Source organism: Ursus americanus, chromosome 1, assembly GCF_024610735.1.
Source record: "Ursus americanus isolate L20-20 chromosome 1, mUrsAme1.1.p, whole genome shotgun sequence".
Taxonomy (NCBI): domain Eukaryota; kingdom Metazoa; phylum Chordata; class Mammalia; order Carnivora; family Ursidae; genus Ursus; species Ursus americanus.
In genome coordinates, this window is record NC_142127.1 from 54,170,376 (window position 1) to 54,192,059 (window position 21,684).

Below are 21,684 nucleotides of genomic sequence, written 5' to 3' on the forward strand. Positions count from 1 at the left end.
CCAGGCACCACCCCTACCAATCCAGAGACAGCCACAAGATAACTGGGGCAGGAGGTGCAGATCAAGTTCTTCTGATGCAGAGAAAGATAAAAATGATTGAACAAAAGCCCCTGTTTAGCCCAGTCTCTATTTCTTATTCATTCCAACATACTAAACATTTATAGAACTTTTACAGTTCTGGAACAAATTCCCTTAAAAATTGAGCCTGGGTTGAGGCTTACATTCTAAGCTTCATTAGGAGATGTAATCCCAGGGCAGTGTAAAGATGAGGAAGAGGCAGGTAAGACTGGGGAGAACATGCAAAACACTGTGTTAACAAAATTAGTCCCTTCACGAAGAGAAGTCTCTTGGGATAACCTATACAGAAAGCTGTCTCTCGGAACAGTCCATCAAGGGGTGGAAAGAAAGACAAATTATCTACCCGCCCCCTCGCATCTATCAGATCCTGGAGCCATACCAAGTCAGTTACCAGCCAGCACCTGCAGTGGAAGACATCCAGAGCTCTAGCAAGACAGGCAAAGACTAGAGAATCCGAGGTGGCACAGAAGAGATGTCTGATACACTTACCATAGGCAACGAAATGTCTTGTACACTACTTCATGGTCAAATATAACTATCAACAATACAATCAAATATATCCTACCTGTGTTTTCAAGTCACAACCAACAAAAAAAATACCTCCCGATCACTGGTTTCCTTTGAAGAAGACATATGTAATAATAGTATATAATATTTTCAGGAATTATTTTCACCTATGAATTTCATTTATAGTATTTCCAAATAATAAGCATTCCTCAAAGAAAAAAACAGTTGATCTGGACAACTTTTGCTTGCTGAAGCCCCTCTAGATTAGCAGAATTAAATAAATATCAAGTAAGGGCTTCTAAGAAAATACTAAGAGATCCTGTGAGCTGTCTAGGAAGCCACCTTGTCAGGAAGGTGGTTACAGATGACACTGACTTTCTCAACAGAGTACTGTGAACATGATGTCCAGTGCTGCAGCAGAAGGAGGGAGAAGTTTATCGCTTCTCGGCCTTTTGGCTAAGATCAAGTGCAGAAGGAGGGAGAAATTTAGGAAGAATAAATTACTCCCTTTGTTAGTATGCAAATAAATTATACACAAATAACATGAGCAAACGAGTTACAATACAAAAAGTCTATCTTATAAAGAAATGTTTAAAATTTGCTTGAAAAAATAAGAAAAGTTTTTTTTAATTATCCTGCCAAATTTCCCACTAAATTATTTAGGCCAAAATAACTCTGCATCCAATGCAATCTGAATCAAGTATCATTGGATACATCTTTAATTGTGATTAAAACACTTCAGCTCTTTCCAATTTCTTTCTGCCCCAAGGGTGTCCAACTGTCCTTAAGGACAAATGACTCTACTATCGTCACCACCATCATTAAGTATTTGGATTGAGTTGAAAATTCATTTTGGATAATAATGTCTTATGTTAAAGAAGTCATTTATTTGAAAGGCACAGAAGACAACTTAATTCTACTATGTACCAAGTCTTACTTGTCATGAATTAGCAGTTTCAGGGGCTTACACCATTAATCCCAAATCCTTAGACTACCTTTATTTTCAGTTTGTCCAAAATTCTTGAAAAATAAACTGTTACTTACATTTGATTATTCTCTACCTACAAGGAAAATAAGGAGTCTGCTCAGGCCCTCCAAAATAGTACTGGGGACCTTATCTTATTATAGGGCTAGTCCACACAAAAGATGCCTTAGCCCCTGTACCAGTTTGCCAGGGTTGCCAGAATAAAGCACCACACAAATTCCGAGTGGCTTAAACAACAGAAACTAGTTTCATCATTTTCTGGAGACTAGAAGTCCAAAATCAAGGTGTTAGCAAGGTTGTTTCCTTCTAAAAGCTGTGTGGGAAGTATCTGTTCCGGTCATCTCTTCCTTGGGGGGTAGATGGCTGCTTTCTCCCTATGTCTCTGTAGAGACAGATCATCTTGCCTCTATGCGAGTCTCTGTATCCAAATTTCCTCTTTTGATAAGGACAACAGTCATACTGGATTAGGGTCCAGTCTCTGTAGACACATCATCTTGCCTCTATGCGAGTCTCTGTATCCAAATTTCCTCTTTTGATAAGGACAACAGTCATACTGGATTAGGGTCCACCCAATGATTTCATTGTAACTTGATTACCTCTAAAAGATGCTATTTCCAGGGGCGCCTGGGTGGCTCAGTCGGTTAAGTGTCTGTCTTCGGCTCAGATCATGATCCCATCATGATCCCAGAGTCCTGGGATCGAGCCCTGCGTTGGGCTCTCTGCTTGTGTACACACACTCTCTCTCTTCCTCTCAAACAAATAAATAAAATATTTTTAAAAATACTTCTAAAAGATGCTATTTCCAAATAAAGTCACATTTCTGAGGTAGTAGCCACACCACTTCAACATGTGGATTTTGAAGGGAACATGATTCAACCTGTAACTCCCTAACACTCTTGCATCTTGATTATATGGTCTGCAAAGATGGGTTCCATTGTGGTAATGGTAGAGGTTAGGATGCAGTCTCCAGTGTCCAGTCAGAGCCCTTAGCTGGCTGTGAGACCACAAATAAGTCACTCAACCTCCTTAAGCTCCTTTTCTTCCCCTGTAAAATGGGAATGGTAATAGTAACCACCCCACAGGATTACCATGAGGATTAAACAGTCAATCCATGTGAAGTGCTTGGCCCAGTGTCTGGCACATAGTCAGTGCTCCTGACACATTAGTTATATTAGCATGAATTATTATTATCCTAAAATGATCAGTCTAAACTGAAAAGTGAAGCACATATACCCAATTACAGAGAAGACAATTTCTACTTTTCCTCTCCAAACAATTTACAATCCCCTTTACATAAGGCTGCCTTTCAAATTAAGACAGATTCCCAGAACAACGTTATCAGGAACAGTTGGCTTAGAATTACATTGACTGGTCTCCACCTCGTCCCACCCTTTAATGTCACAACACAATATTACAACATTAGTTTCAGGTGTGCAACATAGAGATTCAACAACTGTATATGTTATGCTGTGCTCACAAGTGTAGCTACCATCTGTCACCCTACAACACTATTACAACACCATTGACTATTGCCACAAGATTTCTTAAGAGGCAGAGTTGAGGTCAGCTCATTGACCAAATGTCTTACTTCACGTGTGTCCTCTGCAGGAGATATCATGCCACGCAGCTACCTTCTCACAGTATCTGCTTTTCCGTATCTCAGAAAGTCAGTCCTACTCTACATATCCAATTTTTTTTTAGGGAGGGGGAGGCAGAGGGAGAGGGAGAAACAGAATCTTAAGCAGGCTCCACACAGCTCAGAGCCCAATGCGGGGCTTGATCTTATAAACCTGAGATTATGACCTGAGCCAAAATCAAGAGTCAGACACTTAACCAACTGAGTCACCTAGGTGCTCCTCTATATATCCTATTTTTAAGCAGTTCATATGGTAATTGGATTACCAATCTGTGTATATGTGTGTGGTTGTTGTTGAGTTTTTTTCCCAAAACCTTACAAATTTATTAATATTCATGGAGTTTATATATTGAATTTACAAAAGTCTGGGGTAAGAGGGAAGTCTCTACTCTCAAGATTCTAACCTTACGTTAGGAGAATCTGAGACTTATTATAAATACCTGTTTTTACTGTTTCATTTTCATGTTTGGTTAATCTCCTACCTTCTTATGGAGCCGGGAATGATAGCAGAAAGACCTGTGCAGTGGACTGGGTCTCTGAGCACACCAATGAGCCTCCTCTTCTGGGTGACAATGGCACAGACAAACACTACTCAGCCTGACGTGTTCAGAAGATGTGTTTCCTGGGAGGAAGTCTAACACTCCATTAGAGCATCCAGGACAATGCTATGACTTTTGTGGTCTCTTTCCTTCATTATATATAAATAAATAGATTGATAAATACATACATACATATCACATTTTTCAGCTGATTGGCATAAATATATATAGAGAGAGATTTATATATATTTATATTAATACATATACATTAATGTTATATATTAAAATATTTTCTTTGACCTAAAAGCTCATCTTATTCTTCTGATTTTAAAAGAAATTAAGAGAATGTCATAGGTCCCCAGGACTATTTGAGTCCTTGCCACTGTGTCTCCTGTGCCCAGAAGATGTCAGTCCTGAGGCAGTATAGTATTTGATACAAGGTTCCTAGCTTGTATCAAATGACTACCTTAACCAACTCACTTTACATCAAAAAGGCCTTTGACTTTTATAACCCTTCTTTACTAAAGTCCTATGAGAAAGAAAATAATATACAGATCTATTGTGACTCTGCATTCCAGCACACAATTAGAGAAAGGATTATATAAACTCTTTGCACATATTCATATATTCATACTTACCACATCTCGGAATTTTTTTAAGGTTTTGTTTGTTTGTTTGGGGTTTTTTTGTTTTGTTTTTTTTGTTTTATTTTGTTCTGTTTAGTAATCTCTATACCCATCATGGGGCTTGAACTCACAACCCCGAGAGCAAGAGTTGCATGCTCTTCTCTGCTCAGGCGCTCTTCCACATCTCAATTTTAAAGCACATACTTTATTCTCTCTGAATTCCCTCTGTAGATATATAAATATATAAAATAGCACTTGCTGCTTTTGAGAGCATACTATATGTATCAAGAATCGTCTTGGGTGACAATAGCTAAATCGTGGAAGGAGCCGAGATGCCCTTCAACAGATGACTGGATTAAGAAGTTGTGGTCCATATATACAATGGAATATTACTCAGCAATCAGAAAGAACGAGTTCTCAACATTTGCTACAACATGGACGGCACTGGAGGAGATAATGCTAAGTGAAATAAGTCAAGCAGAGAAAGACAACTATCATATGATTTCTCTCATCTATGGAACATAAGAACTAGAATGATCAGTAGGGGAAGAAAGGGATAAAGAAAGGGGGGGTAATCAGAAGGGGGAATGAAACATGAGAGACTATGGACTATGAGAAACAAACTGAGGGCTACAGAGGGGAGGGGGGTGGGGGAATGGGATAGGCCGGTGATGGGTAGTAAGGAGGGCACATATTGCATGGTGCACTGGGTGTTATACACAACTAATGAATCATCGAGCCTTACATCGAAAACCGGGGATGTACTGTATGGTGACTAACATAATATAATAAAAAATCATTATAAAAAAAAAAAAAAAAGAATCGTCTTGGGTGTATCCACATTGCCAGTCCATGGAGACAAATATTATTATCCTCATTTTTATATATAAGGAAACTGAGACTAAAGAGGTCAAGTAACTTGTCTACAACAACAGAATTTAGTAATGGTGGAGGTAGAATTTAAATTCAAGTGCTTTGGATTTCAAAGTCAATGTTCTTTCCACTACATCAAATAAGATTGCTTACATTGAATTGTCCTATTTAATCTCTTTAGATAAAAAGATTTGAAGTGACTTTTTTAAGAGAAAGTAACCATTTTCAGATTAAGCCAGTTATCAGGTAAAATCATAACATCTAACAGAATCACAAACTTTTTGAGCCAGAGATATATTAGAAGATCCCTAATCTTCAATCACTTCATATTCTGGATGAAGAAATCCCAAAAGGATTTGTGACATTTATGATATCACTATAGAAAGCAGTGTACCTGTAATCATTGCCCCTCACTAAACACAAAAAGCAAAAATAAACAACCTTTATATATGAAGCACACACACAAAAACCAGTAGAAGAGAGTAACATGACTAGAGAGTTATTCTGAACCACCCCTCATGGTTCAGATTGCTGCTAAATGTACCTTTCTTTATCCATCATCATATGCCCCCAAACTGAAGATCAAGTGAGTCAACTTCATATGACTTTAAGTTAGTACAAACAACTGTAATCAACTTAGTAATCAAGGCAGGCTCTATTGAGCTACAGAAACTGAACTGGGCTTTGAAAGATGGGTAGGAGTTGAACTCAGTGCAAGAGTGCTTTCTAGATTATCAGAACAAAGCCATGGATGGAACCACATTAGCATTTGCCCTGAGCTTTGAGATTTTAGAAAGCAATTTCATAAACTCTACCTCCATTATATCTTACAACCTTGCAAGGTTTTTTTTTAAGCAAATATATACAATTTTATTGTTTTTAAGTTAAAAATAAATGAATACTTGTATAACTTTTCAAAACAATACAGAAGTATATAGAATAAGGGCACCTAGGTGGCTCCATTGGTTAAGTGTCTGCTTTCATCTCAGGTCATGATCTCCATGTCCTGTGATCAAGCCCCACATCGGGCTCCTGGCTCAACCAGGAGTCTGCTTCTCCCTCTCCCTCTGCCTCTTCCCCTGCTCATGCTCTCTCTCTCTCTGTATCTCCCTGTCTCAAATGAATAAATAAAATCTCTAAACAAAAAAAAAGTATCTAAATATCTAGAATAAAAAGTGAGTGTCCCTTAATCCTTTCTACAAATTCTATCCAGAGCCTCTTCACACAGGTAAAGTTTGGCACATATCCTTTCAGACCTTTCACAATGCATTTACACACACACACACACAAGTCCTGAAATATTCAGAAAAGCTAGAGATGGAGATAGGAGATTTACCAGAAGAAAAGAAACTTTGGTGGAAAGAACTGAGATGTTTGAGGATGAACTAAAATATTTTATGACAGGCAATGTAACCTATACATCACTGGAATGTTGGAGTTGGAGTTTATGTTTGGTTTGGGACAGGGAGGGAGAGAAAGAGAGTTAAAAATAATTATTGGAAGTCCTCAAGTGTCGGTGTTGGGTGAAAGCAGAGCCATCCCAAAGAGCCTAGTTACTTAGGGTACATAGGTTATAGAAATTGGAAGGAACAAGATTGTCTAGTACTCCAATCTCCAAGCTAAAGAATCTACAGGTATTTCCTGGAGGCAGTAAAAAGTCATTGAGGGATGAGCATGGGATGGTTGATGTGATTGATGTCTCAGGAAAATGCATCTTGTAGCAATAGGCAAGACATAGACTCTGAAGTTATGGAGACCAATTAAGAACTTATTAGACCCTTAAAGCACATATTCTCAAGGAAATAGTCTTAAATGAGTTCAAAGGTTTATATACAAGTATTTTCATCACACTATTATAAAAGCAAAAAAGTCTCTAAACAAGGAAACAACCAAAATAGCCAAAAATAAGAAATTAGTTAAGTAAATGATAGCATCCCCAATTCAATGAAATTTCACGAAGCCATTAAAAATAATGTTTTTGTAAAACACTCAGTGACATGAAAAATGCTAGTAATGCAATGTTGAGTGAAAACCCTGACACAAAACTATATATGAGCTTGACCCCAATTATATAGAGAATTTCCTTAAGAATACTGTTGTGATTATCTTGCCTTAGGAAAAGACCATTAGTCATAATGAACATGTTTTAGTTTATAATGCTCTGCTTTCAGTAAATAAATTAGAGAAACTTTTACGTATCAGCATGACTTGGCTAAAGGAATGTTTCGGTTCCTATTATCAGTTCAGATTTATCTTCCTAAGCATAAGAAAGGATAATAATTAGACTCCACTTCTCTGAGTAGGACTTAGAAGTAAATAAGTAAATAAGCCAATAAAAAGTAAGACTCGCTTTTAATATACTAACACTGAACCCGTGGGGAGTCAGCACCTGCTCATGGACCCTTTACAATGCCAATATTTAAAAAGAAACCCCAAAATTATATATCCACATACGTCTAGAAAGAAAGAAATCAAAGTCCTAGCCATAGTTATAGCTGGGAAATGGCACTATGGGTGATGTGTTTCACTGTTATGTTAATAAGCATATATCACTTTGAAAATTAGGGGAAATTCTGTTTGTTTGTTTGTTTAACTGGGTTTATTTGTTTAAATAAAGGAACAAGTGCTTAAGACTTGAAATGCAGGAACAGAGAAACCAAAAAAGATTCAGCAGTACCTTGTAATCCAGGATATAAAGACTTGATAAAATACAGTTTAAAGTTATATACACATTTCATCAACTTTTCAAAGGAAGAGGATTATAGACATTTTAGACATTAAAAAAACTCAAGTAGGTAATTTTCTCGGGGTTTTCCCAAAGAATCTGTGTGGAATAAAGTAAAAAAGTGAAACAGTAATTCTCTCTACCAAATCTTTCCCCAAGCTTCCAAGATAGCTTTCAATCAGCATCGTCAGGGTGGTAATGCAATACAAGAACATTTCAAAATTTCAATTATTAGTCCAAAACAAGCAAAACAATAAAAAGAGAAAAATTACACAGTATTGCTGTAACATTTTTGAACGGCACTGAGTTCAGACCCAGCCTTTTCTTAAACAAGTTCTCAAATCATCATTCTATAGATCCTCTCACTGTGACTACTTCATAAATGTTAATAGGACTATAAAGTTACTATAATGATTTATAATAATGAATACAGAGACTCCTAAATTAGAAGTCTATTCTCCATTTTCCACCAAAATAGTCAACAGGTAAATTCTACTTTGCCATAAAATTTCTATTTCTATTATTTCAGTCGTTAAACCAAATGGTAATGAAATAAAAATTTACAGTACCTGATGGGGCCAGGATTAACCCAATCCTGCCCACAGTCTTCATTAAAATTGACTGTGGACTTCCTCCCTGCCCCTGACTTCGCCCAGGAGAAACAGACACCTCTGGACCACCCAGAGATTCCTGTCCACTCTAACAAGAATTTCCCTGAGTAATTATGTAAAGCTCAAATAAAATAAAATTAAATTAAATAGAAATCAGACATACTCTAATTTCACTAATAAAAATAATAACTAAGAATAGTTTATACTACATCTATAGAGCATTTGTTTCTGTGTAGCAATGGATACACAATAAGAATATGGAGAGAGGTTAACAAAAAAAATTTGCATGTTATGTTTTTGCAGGCTCTGACATGTTCATGGTTTTTTTCCTGATCTCAAATTAAGTCTTCTTAATTTGTTTTTAAGCCTTGGCATTGTTAGTTGAACCGAAACTGGTAAATTAAGCTTCCTGAGGCCACATTGGCCTTATCAGAAAATAAATTTGTTAAAATTTATTTAACAAATACTTATTAGCCAATTACTCTGTGAAATGCACTAGTAAATAAATAGGTATTGGAAAATAATCATTTATTTCACCAGTGGAAATTTTAAAACTACTAATTCTTTTTCTGACTGTTGACCATTAGCCATTCTTCCTCAAAGTCTTCTCTACCTAATATGAGATGAAAAGTAACAAAATCCAAATACTAAAGGATCATTAATGTAAAGTCTTTAATTTACTCATGTAGTCTGATTCTATTTTCAAGTTCAAACCCTAAGAATATAAAAATGCTAAACTTCAAAACAGTGATATGTCAATTAATGCATGCTTAGAAAGCCCTTTTTTTTTCCAGTTTTATTGCAATATAATTGACATATAACATTGTATTAGTTTTAGGTATGCAACATAACATATATATATCATATATATCAAAATAATTATTACAATAAGTTCAGTTAACATCTATCACCGCACATATTTACAAATATTTTTTCTTATTATGAGAACTTTTAAGATCTACTCTCTTAGCAACTTTCCTTTTTTTTTCCTAAGGTAATCTCTGTGCCCAACATTGGGCTTAAACTCATGACCCCAAGATCAAGAGTTGGAAGCTGTACTAACTGAGCCAACCAGGTGTCTTCTTCTTGTTAAGTAAACAACAGCTTTCAAATATACAATACCATATTGTTAACTATAGTCGTCATGCTGTACATTACATCCCACAACTTATTTATCTTATAACTGGAAGTTTGTTACCTTTTGATCATCTTTGCCCACTTTAGAAAGTTCTTTAAGGATACCAAATCCTATGGCATCTGTATGCTCAGCGGCATGATTACATCTGTTGGTGGCCTCTGGTTGTACTGAAAATTTTCTTGCCAAATAGGACTGCAACCCAAGTTTCCCCAGGCCTCCTCAACCTGTGAATATACACAGAATCACAGAACTCAAATTAGAACTCAAATTCTGGTGGTCCTTGCATCCACCTGGCAGGACCTCAACAACCTATACAATTTCTCGAGTGCTTCTGGAAATACAAGTGCTCTCTGAAGTCGGGTGTTTCGGGTGTGCTCACGAAGAATCTGAGCATCTGCTTGGCTGTCTCTGACATCCGCTGGGCACTTCCATGACACCAGGCTTGCATGCTTTGCCAGACCACACTGCCGCCCTTCTGCCACCAGAGGAACCAGAGATGTGCGGCGGGATGGGGATGATGCCCAACACCTCCCTGATGTTGATGAGGGTTGACATTACAACACGTTCAAAGGTTCCAACACAAAGTGACGTTTGTATGACTGAGCCATACAGAATTTTGGGGTTTTCACTATATTGTACACCTGAAACTATTATAATACTGTATGTTAACTATACTGAAATTAAAACAAAAACTTAATAATGTAAATAAATACAGAGAAATTTGGGGAAAAAAAGGATCTTGGATTTTGGTTGTGGTTTGACTTTTATAGGCAACACACTCCCCACAGTAACCAGATCTCGATCACTGGGTCAGGCGTGCCTGACACCTTCTTTCTTTAAAATGAGTTCTCTCCTTGGAAGCTCTCCAGACCTCCATTCATAATACCCTTTAGGTGCCATCCCATGCACACCCACACATAGTCAAACCCCACCTCAAGCTCAAGCTGAGATGCCCCTATATATTAATCACAGCTACTGGAAGGCTAAATGAAAGTGACAACTTTGGAAGAAAAAATACTCTTTCAGTTTCCTCTAGAGAAGGGCTCTGTGGTTCAAGTTTGGGGTTTATTATTTTTGGGAGACATAAATTTTTTATTTAGAGCAAGTCATTATATTTCTTCCTTTGGTTTAAATTTCACCAAAATAATTTAAAGCTTGAACCCTAAAATTCCCATTTGCTCACTCTCACAGAGTAAATGAGTATTTAAGCCAGGCAAACAGAACCACTTATATTTAATGGTGTCATAAATGGATTGCAAAATATTTTAACCCATTGGTAATCCTTCGGGCCATTACTCTCAAGGAATGAAAGAGTAGGTTATGAGTGCTATTTCTAAAATTAGTAACATACCCAAGAGTTCCAGTAACTCTCCACTGTTTCACTGGATAATTTTCACCTAGCTAAATGCAAGTACAAGAAGAAATTGACAGTGGGTCTCAGGAGAACTGTATTTCTCTGCTGATCTCTTCACTTCCGTGCACTGGTTCTCCCCAAGACAACAGTTTTCTCACTGGTCATCAATCTGGGCAATGGCAGATGGCCTTTCCATTCCATAGTTCACTTTAAGATCAAGAGGCCTAAACCACAATACCATCCTTCTCTTTATCCCCTCACTTATTTAATCACCCCCTGATTCTGGTGATTATGCTTGGGCTACTTGTTAGCAAGAAATCCCGATTCTGTTCCAAAGCAGACTCTCGTTTCTAGTCTTCAAGCCTTGCTTCATGTTTTGAGACACAGTATATCATGGTAGTCAAGAACACGGACAATAGACACAGATCATCCATCCTCAAATACCACTTCCTCACTTATGAGTTGTATGACCTTGGGCGAGTTACTTAAACTCTCTAAACTCCAATTTCCTTATTTTTAGAATGAAGACAATGATAATAAAACCCACCTTATAGGTTTGTTGTTAGCATTAAATGAGTAACACACATACAGCTGTTAGAAGAGTATCTGGTACATAATAGGCATTCGTTGTCGCTAATACTTTAGAACTATTCTGTTGAAGACAGGAGGAGGCAAAGCTGGCAAGATTCTGAAGAGGACAAATACCATTATCTAAAAACACTCTCCAGGAATTTGGTTCATGGCTGAGTGACATTGAGAAAGTAACTCTCTAAACCTCTGTCTCCTCATCTATAAAATGGTGCTAATTGAAAAAAAATGCATGTAAATTACTTGGCAATGACCTAACATGCAGTAAACATTAATATTAGCTCCTATATCATCTGTAAAATAATCCATAATTATGTCTGCTTTACAAGAGTATTGTAGGGAGATAACATAGGTGGAGGACTAGCATAATGATTTAATATTTATTAAGTAGGGGGTCAATACATAGTTTCTTTTCCACACTTTGTTCTCAAACTGTATGGAATTATATATCATCTCTTTTTTAAGTACCCTTGCCTTTCCTTCCCTTACCAGCTATACCTGGAAGTTCAAGGAATGACGCTAGTCAGTGATTATGTAAATTCTACCTACCAGCAAGACCCTCCACAATTCTGTAATTGATAAGCAAACCTTTATCAAAAGTGAGGATTTATCTAGATAATTCAATTTCTAGCAACATATCAGACTAAGTCTCAGTACCAACCTTTCCTGGAAATGACTAAAAATGCTGGCTATAATAGAGGGACATCTTGAATGCATCCAAATGAAAGCAAAAGAATGAGGAATACCTAGAAATGCAGTACTGAATCGGCTCTTCCCTCAGAGCTTTTGCTGCACCCAGTGAACTTGAGCACAAATTTTTGTGTTCTGGAAACACAAAACAAAACCCCAGGACCACCCACATTGCAGTGTTTTATATTAGAACCCTCATAAAACTGGGCACAAACACGGAAACTCAAGAAAGAGGGGACTAAAATAAACCACCCATTTCCACCATTCCCTCCCAAAAAAAATTGCATGGAAAATTAGCAGTCTCAAAACTTGGCAGTGAGTAGAGTGGGGGAAAATTATACCCTGAGAATTCATAACCACAAACTACCCTTCCACAAGTTAGCACAACAGATTTTCACTTTTGAAGCAGCCTAAATAAAACCTGAAGTCAATTGTATTCAAAGTGGTCCTGGACTGGTAATGTCCCAAGTGTCTAACAAAAACAAATGCAAATCCTTTGTAGGAAATAGACTCTTTCAATGTAGGATACAAAGAATCTCAATGGATGCTTTTCCAAGGAAAACTAAACAATGTAAGAGTCAAAATTACTAAAGAAGAAATCAAAGCCATGAGTAAGAGCCAGCAGAAACAAAAGTTAACACAAACAGACCCAAAATACTTCAACTACTTAAATTATCAGATACAGAATATTAGTATAGAAAAGGTGGGACAAATGGAAAACATAGAAGACAATAAAAATAAACCTAAATATGTCTGCAATTGCAACAAATATAAGCAGATTAACTGCTTCAATTATAAGACAAAGATGCTAAACTAGAGGGTTTTTTTTTAACCTTTTTTTATGTTATTTATAAGAGATATGTCTAAAGCTTAAAAACACAGACTGAGAATGTAAAAGTAAAAAGATACAGAAGGGTAAACAAGGTAAATACCAAAGAGGGGCACCAGGGTGGCTCAGCGGGTTAAGCATCTGCCTTTGACTCAGGTCATGATCCCAGGGTCCTGGGATTGAGCACTGGCCTTCCTGCTCAGTGGGGAGTCTGCTTGTCTCTCTCCCTCTCCCTCTGCCCCTCCCCCTGCTTGTGTGTGAGCACTTTCTCTCTATCTCTCTCTCTCTGAAAAATAAATAAATAAAATCTTAGAAAGAAAGAAAGAAAGAAAGAAAGAAAGAAAGAAAGAAAGAAAGAAAGAAAGAAGTAACCTGGTATGGTTAGACAAACACATTTATAGACAAATCTTATTAGACACAAAAACAATCATTACATAATGATTAGAAAATCAACTCATTTGGAAGATATTAATTCTAAGGTGCCTATACCTAGTTAAAGCCCTGAAATACACAAAGCAAGGAAAATTGACAAATCCTCTACCATACTGAAAATTTCAACTCACTTTCTCAGTAACTGAGTGTTGAGATAACATAAAAATCAGTAGTTTTATAGAAAAGTTAAACAACACAGTGAATAAATTTAAACTAATGAACATATATTGAATACTGCACTTAATGGTTCAAAATGTACATTCTTTCCAAACACTCTTGAAACATCTTAATCAAATGGTGTTTTCAAAGAAGTGTCAACAAATGTAGCCCTACCCCCCAAAAACAGTATCATACAGATGAAGTTCTCCAACCACAATGGATTTGCAACCAAAAACACATAATTAGAAAAATTCCTATACGTTTGGAAATTAAGAAACACCCTTTTAAATTACTCAAGGATCAAAGAAGAAACTATAATGGACATCAGAAAACATTCAGAACTGAATAACAAAATAGTACATATCAAAACATATGTAACATTAAAATTTTACATTATGGAGCTAAAGAACTTACAGGAAAATATGCAGCTTTAATTTTAAAATAGAAAATAAGCTAAAAAGTAATGAAAACTGGGGCACCTGGCCGGCTCAGTCGATAGAGCATGTGACTCTTGAGCTCAGGGTTGTAAGTTCGAGCCCATGTTGTGTATAAACATTACTTAAAATTTATTTTTAAATCTTAAAAAGAAAAAAATGAAACTTATGTCTATCTTTAAAAAGTTAACAAAAGGACAGAAAAACCCAATGATAAGAAAGGAAATAATAAAGTTAGGAGAAAATAAGTAGAAAATGAAAGATTTAATAATCAAAAGTTGGTTTTCTGAAAAAGCTAGTAAAATTTACAAACCTGTGATAATAGTAAGAAACAAGAGAGAAGACCCCAAAATTAAAATTAAATTAAAACAATGCATTATAACATGAAAATATTATATAAGTATAAGAAATAAAAAGGGGACATATATTAGGATGCAACAAACATTAGATAATTAGGAGATATATGAGCATTATTCCAATAAACTTGAAAACGTAGCTGAATGACTCATAAAATACAACTTATCAAAACTGACTCAAGAAGCAAGCAAAAACCTGAGTGGTCCTGTAACTGTTTTTTTTTTTACATTTTTAAAAAGATTTTATTTCTTTATTTGCCAGAGAGAGAGAAAGAGAGCACAAGCAGGGGTAACAGCAGCAAGAGGAGCAGGAGGAGGGAGGAGCGAGAGAAGGAGGAGCAGACTCCCCACTGAGCAAGGAGTCCGATGCAGGACCGGATCCCAGGACCCTGGGATCACGACCTGAGCTAAAGGCAGGCGCTTAACCGACTGAACCACCCAGGCATCCCCGGTCCTGTAACTGTTAAAGAGATTTAGGTCATCAGTTTAAAATCTTCTTCAAAGAAAACAACCCAGGAGAATTACTGGTACTAATCATTCAAAAAACAGTTTCATTTTACACAATCTATTTCATATTATGGAGGGGGAAAAAAGACATCACTCCACTCATTTTTTTGATGCTAGTATAACCTTAATACCAAAATTCAAAAGTGATATTCAAACAGAGGAATTTACAGACCAATCTTACTTGTGAATATAAATGCAAAAGTCCCAGACAAAACACTAGCAAACCAAATCTTTTCAAGTATTGAAAATACACACACACACACACACACACACACACACACACACACACACAAATGAGCAAGTGGGCTTATTCAGGAATAAAAATGAGTTAAAAAGGAAAAATAAATAATGTTATTGGCTACATTAACGTACTGAAGGAGAAAATTGTGACTATCACAACAAATTCCCTTGATAAATTCGACATCCTTTAATAGTAAAAATTATTAATAAATCATGAATTAAAATGAACTTCCTTAATCTGTTACAGGATATCTACCTAAAAGGTTATAACAAACAACATATTCAATTTTGAAATTTTCAAAGCATTCCATTTAACGATCAGGAATAGGGTAGTTTACCTACTATCCCCACTTCTACACAAAATTAAACTGGAGGTCCAGACCAGACCAATAAAGTAAGAAAAAGAAACAAGGTACAAGAATTCAGAAAGAAGAAACAAATCTCTCATTATTTAAAATGATGTAATTGTCTACAAATAGCAACTATAAAAATAAAAAGTTCAGTAAACATGCTAAATATAAAATCATTATGCAAAATCTGTTGTATTTCTATATACCAATAATAAACAGAAAAAAAATTTAAAGATGTCATTTCTTACAGCATCAAAAATATGATGTGCTTAGGAATAAATCTAACAAAGGATGTGTAAGGACTTCAAGGGAAAAAGCATAAATCTTTATTGATAGATATTAAAGAAGACTTTAATGAATGAAGAGCTATATAATGTGACATATAATTTTTAAGAAGGGAGGGGGATATAGAAACTTGGACCAATGGAACAACATAAAGAGTCCAGAAACAAACCACACATAAATTGCCATTTAACATATGACAGAGGTGCTAATGCAGATCAATGGGGAAATGATGGATTGTTTTCAATAAATAGTGGTGGAGCGATTTGTTTTCAATGTGAAAAAATTAAACTTTTACTTCACACAATAAACAAACATCAGTTCCAGGTCAATTAAAAACTTACATGTGAAAGGTAGCTCTATAAAACTTTGAGAAGACAATAAGTCGAGCATCTTTATGGTCTCAAAGTAGGGAGAGGTCTTAAACCAAACATTAAAAGTTTAAATTACAAAGGAAAATATTTACTACACTGAAATTAATGTGTTCTGTCGATTGAAAAGAATTATAAGAGGTGAAAAGACAAGCCCAAACTGAGAGAAGATAATTGCAGCACATCAAGCATCAGAATGCAAATATCTATGAAAACTTCTGCAAATCAGCAGGAATGACAAATACCCAAATAGAAAAAATGGAGCAGAAATAGCCCATAAACACAAGAAAAGATGTTCAACTTCCTGGCAAATTATGGAATTTCAAACTGTGAAAGCCCATTCCCAAACTGCCAGACTTAAGAAGTGTGATACTTCCTTTTACAAGACTGAGGTGGCACAAGAATGTTCACACTCTGCTAGTGAGAAAGGAAACTGGTACAGTTTCGGAAGACAGCTTGGTACTACCTAGTAAAATTAAGCATATATACGTTTCCATTCTTAACTATGTATCCTAGAGAAACCTGTAGATGTGCACCAGGAGACATGCAGAAGGATACGGATAACAACATTGTTTACTGCGTGAAAGCCAGAAAACAACCTCGATGCATTCAACAGACTAGATCAATAAGTTGTGTTACACTTTCATAATCAAATACCATACAGCAATAAAAATTAGTTTATTACAGCTATAAGCCCACGTGAATGGATCTCAAAAATAAACAAAATGTTAAAAGAAACAAGTCACAGGAGAATATGTAGGGCATGTTTTCACTCATATAAAGTTTAAAAACTAAACAATACAATGTTTAGGGAACATATAAATAGGCAGTGATAACCATTAAGAAAAGCAAGAAATGGGGGCGCCTGGGTAGCGCAGTCGTTAAAGCGTCTGCCTTCGGCTCAGGGCGTGATCCCGGCGTTCCGGGGCCGAGTCCCACATCGGGCTCCTCTGCTGGGAGCCTGCTTCTTCCTCTCTCACTCGCCTGCTGTGTTCCCTCTCTCACTGGCTGTCTCTCTGTCACATAAATAAATAAAATCTTTAAAAAAAAAAAAAAAAAGAAAGAAAAGCAAGAAATGGATTAACAAAGTTCAGAATTGCAGATACTCCCAGTGGAGAAGGAGAAGGAGACAAAGGGGATTTCTGGGATATGATAATGTTTTATTTCTCAGCCTCAGTGCTAGCTAGATACAAAAGAATCCATTTTATTTTTCTTTAAACTATACACATATATTTTCCTATGTTCTTTTGTATGCTACTATATTTTGAAGTAAAAAAATACATATTTAAAGGATTTTGATATTTGCCTTGATTATCTGGATTTTTTCAAACCAAACTGTTTTTTCCTGAATTACATAAGATAATTATTTCAGTTTCCTCTTTCACACTTGTGAAAGGGAGTCCCAGAACCTGAAGTTTCTTTATGATCAAATTGGAAAGAAGTACTTTTATGTACAATCCCTGTGTATCTAGCAACAGGTTTCAGTTGAACAGTGTTGGTTTTCAGTAACTCAAAACATGGTAGAAAATTATGTCATATCTCCTCAATTCTTAACAGCATTCATAACACTCAAGAAATAGCACTCAATAGCAATGCCATCCAATAGAAATACAGCATAAGCCAAAGATGTCACTTTAAACTTGTAGCAGCCTCATTTCAACTTCTGATCAATATCTTTAAAGTTATCAGTGAGATGTTTTACATTCTTTTTCATACTAAATTTTCAAAATTCAGTGTGTATTTTACACCGAACAGCACATCTCCATCTGGACTAGCCTCATTTCAAGCGCTCGACAGCCCCACGTGGCGTGTGACTACATACTCTGACAGCACAGCGTTATGGTCTCCAAAGGAATAATGATCCACTTGGCTTCAGGTTTAAAGATTAAAAATAGAGACCCACCTACCAAACCCAGAGACCTATTAGACCTCCAAACTACAAAGGAGATTTCTAATTTTAGCATTAAGTAGAAGTAGGTACCTTATTCACAAAGAACAATAGAACCGGTCATTTTTATCACATCTTTTCTCTTTATATCCCTGAATTTCCTCTGAATTGGGCCTAACAGGAACTTCTTGTAAAAGGGAAATAATAATGCTCTGGACTTCTTAAGACTCTTTTCCTCTGGGATCTAAAAAATTTTAAGAACACTGGTTCACTAAAAAAAAAACCAAACAAACACCCAACCACATTGGTTCACTAATCAACAGTCTTGACATATTAGGCCATTGCAATTCATTTATATTTAGGGAAATTGAGCCTTGGAATAGAACGGCTAACATCAAATATAGAGACGGAAACTGAACGCAGGACTGAAATTCTGAGTCTCACAGCTCTCCTGAGCATATGTATCTGTTTCTTAAGGTTATTAGATTTTCTTTTTGTTCAACTTGTCCAATCATTCATGCTTAATTCCTTGTATTATCTTTCATATTTCACCTACTCAATCCCATTTCGATATTACTCCAGCCCTCAGTTGGCTGCAGGCACGAAATGTAATACGCTAACACTATGCCTTATTTAGTAACATTTCTAAAAGGAAATACACAATTCGTAAAAGGTTTTGTTTCCTGATTTTTTAAAGATCAGATATTATAATTTTTGTAAAACAACTTTTGTAGCAATAAAAGCCAAAAACTGACTAATTACCAGAGGACTAGAGAATGAGATCATCAATATTTTTTCTTCCGACTAATTTCAATATTGTGCATAGGAAATGTGCATTTTCTTAGTAAGTGTTGTTTAGTGAGTATATTCATTTTCCAGCAGTAATTGCATGAAGGTGTTACTAATGAGAATACAAGCATTGACTTTCTGGAACTCATTTGTATGCTTATATACACACTCATTTTCCTGGCCTTTTCCTATTTTTTGAACTATTTATTATCCACAGCAGCACAAAATATTATTTAACTAACCTCCAGCACATTGGTTTTCTGACTTTCAGATTTCATAAACTAACAAAAAATGCATGCTTTGATTGAGGGACTATCATGATGTTGCCAATTTCTTATTTTTCCAATTACAGTTATAAAAAAATCATTAAAACCTACTCCTTATTTTATCACCATCATTTCGTTAAAGCAGTGGTTCTCCAACTTCAGCATGCACACCTGGAGGGCTGAGAAGACACAGACTGCTGGGCCGCACCTGCAGAGTTGCTAATTCAGAGGACTGCCATGGGGCCCAAGAATTTGCATTTCTAACAAGTTCCCACGTGATGCTGATACTGCTGGTCTGGGGAACCACACTTTGAAAAGTACGGCATTAAAGAGAGACTTGTGCTGAGCTCGGATCATGTGTGCAAGTGTTGACTCACTATGTTGTACACCTGAAACTACTATAACACTATGTTACCTATACTGGAGATAAAATAAAAACCTAGGGGCACCTGGGTGGCTCAGTCATTAAGCGACTGCCTTCGGCCCAGGGCGTGATCCCAGAGTCCTGGGATCAAGCCCCACATCAGGCTCCTCCGCTGGGAGCCTGCTTCTTCCTCTCCCACTCCCCCTGCCTGTGTTCCCTCTCCCGCTGGCTGTCTCTCTGTTAAATAAATAAAATCTTTTAAAAAAATAAAATAAAATAAAAACCTAAACAGAAAAAAAAATAGAGACCATTTCAAGCAAAAATGAGGAAAGAGGACCTCAGAATAAAGGAGCATCATTTAAATTGAAAACTCAGGGGCGCCTGGGTGGCTCGGTCAGTTGAGCATCTGACTCTTGATTTTGCATGAAGTCATGATCTCCGGGTGGTGGGATCGGCTGGTGCTGGGCTCTGAGCTCAGTGCAGAGTCTGCTTCTCTCCCTTTCCCTCTTCCTCTGCCCCTGCCCCTGCTCCTGCTCGTGCATGTATATGCTCTCTCTCTTAAGTAAATAAATATATCTATAAATTAATTAATTGTGTAAACTCAGCATATGTTTCTCATTTCTCCTGAGGTCCATGCAAGTTTCACAAACAGTGACTGTCCCCGAAGTAACTTTGGAAAACCAATGCTCTAGTACACTGTCTGGTAAGGTAGCCCTAAGCCACCACATGTGGCTATTGAACATTTGAAAGATGGCTACCCTGAATTTAAATGTGCTGTAAGTATAAGACACACTGGAATTTAGACTCACTATGAAAAAAAAAAATAAAATAGTTCACTAATAATTTTTTGTATTACTCAGATGTTGAAACGCCATTTTGGATACATTACCTTAAATAAAAGATATTAAAAATAATTTCACTTTTTACTCTTAAAATGTGGCTACTAGAAAATTCTAAATTACATATGTGGCTCACGTCATAATTCTATCAGATAGCACTGCCTTGAGTGGTTCTCAGTGTGGTCTCTGGGTCAGCAGCATCGGCATCACCTGGGAACGAACGTGAGAAACGTAAGTTCTCAGCACCCCAGACTTACTGAATCAGAATCTCTAGGGAATAGAACCTAACAATTTGTTTTAATAAACCCCCCCAAAGAGTCTGATCCAGGTTAAAGTTTGAGAACGATTGCTGTAACAATGCTTATCAAATTTTAATATATATACAAATCACCCAAGGGCTTTTAAAATTCAGATTCAAGTTCAGAAGGTGAACAACGGAAATCCCGATTCTGCAGTAGTAACAAGCTCCCACATGATGTTAGCTGCTGCAGGTCCTGGGCCACTCTGGGTTGCAAGGACCTAGAACATTTTCTCCTCATGCAGCACTCTAACCAATATCCATTACAAACAAATGAGCACACAACTCCAAACTCCGAAGGATTCACATCTCAGGATTCCAGTAGGTCTGCAGTAAGAGAAGGGAATTGTGTTTCTCTGACAGAAGGGATTCTGTCAAGACCCTTGGAGAGCTGTAAATAAATTCTACTCTTTGTTTGCTTTATCAGACAACCTGCCATGTTCATCGAATAAGAAAGTGTGTATTTGTGTTCTCATTTTTCCAGTAGGTTAATGGTGATTCAATATATTTAGAGCTGGAAGCTACTTTTACTAGGCTGGAACATTTGAATGAAAAATGGGCATTCCAACTGAATCTCCCTTGGCAAAGGGATCCTTTTAATCAGCACTGTTGTTTATATCCAGATAGCAGGTTTTAATCTGAGTTACTATCTGCTGGGTTTAACTAAGAGAAGGCAAAGAAAATAAGGAAAGGAGAGGGAACTCTTCTCTTAAGCTGTACTGAGTCAATTCTAGTTTATCCATCATGACAAGAGCCACTAGACACAGGGCAGACCTTCTCGAAGTCGGCTTGGTTCCCAGGAGACTCCACCATACATCCAAGAAACAGCTGCTCCCATGTTTGAAAGAGGTGTTATTTTTCTTGATTTCTTCCTCCTCTGAGTCTCTTATTATATTTTCCTCACAATTTGCTGTAGTAGAAGAATATAGA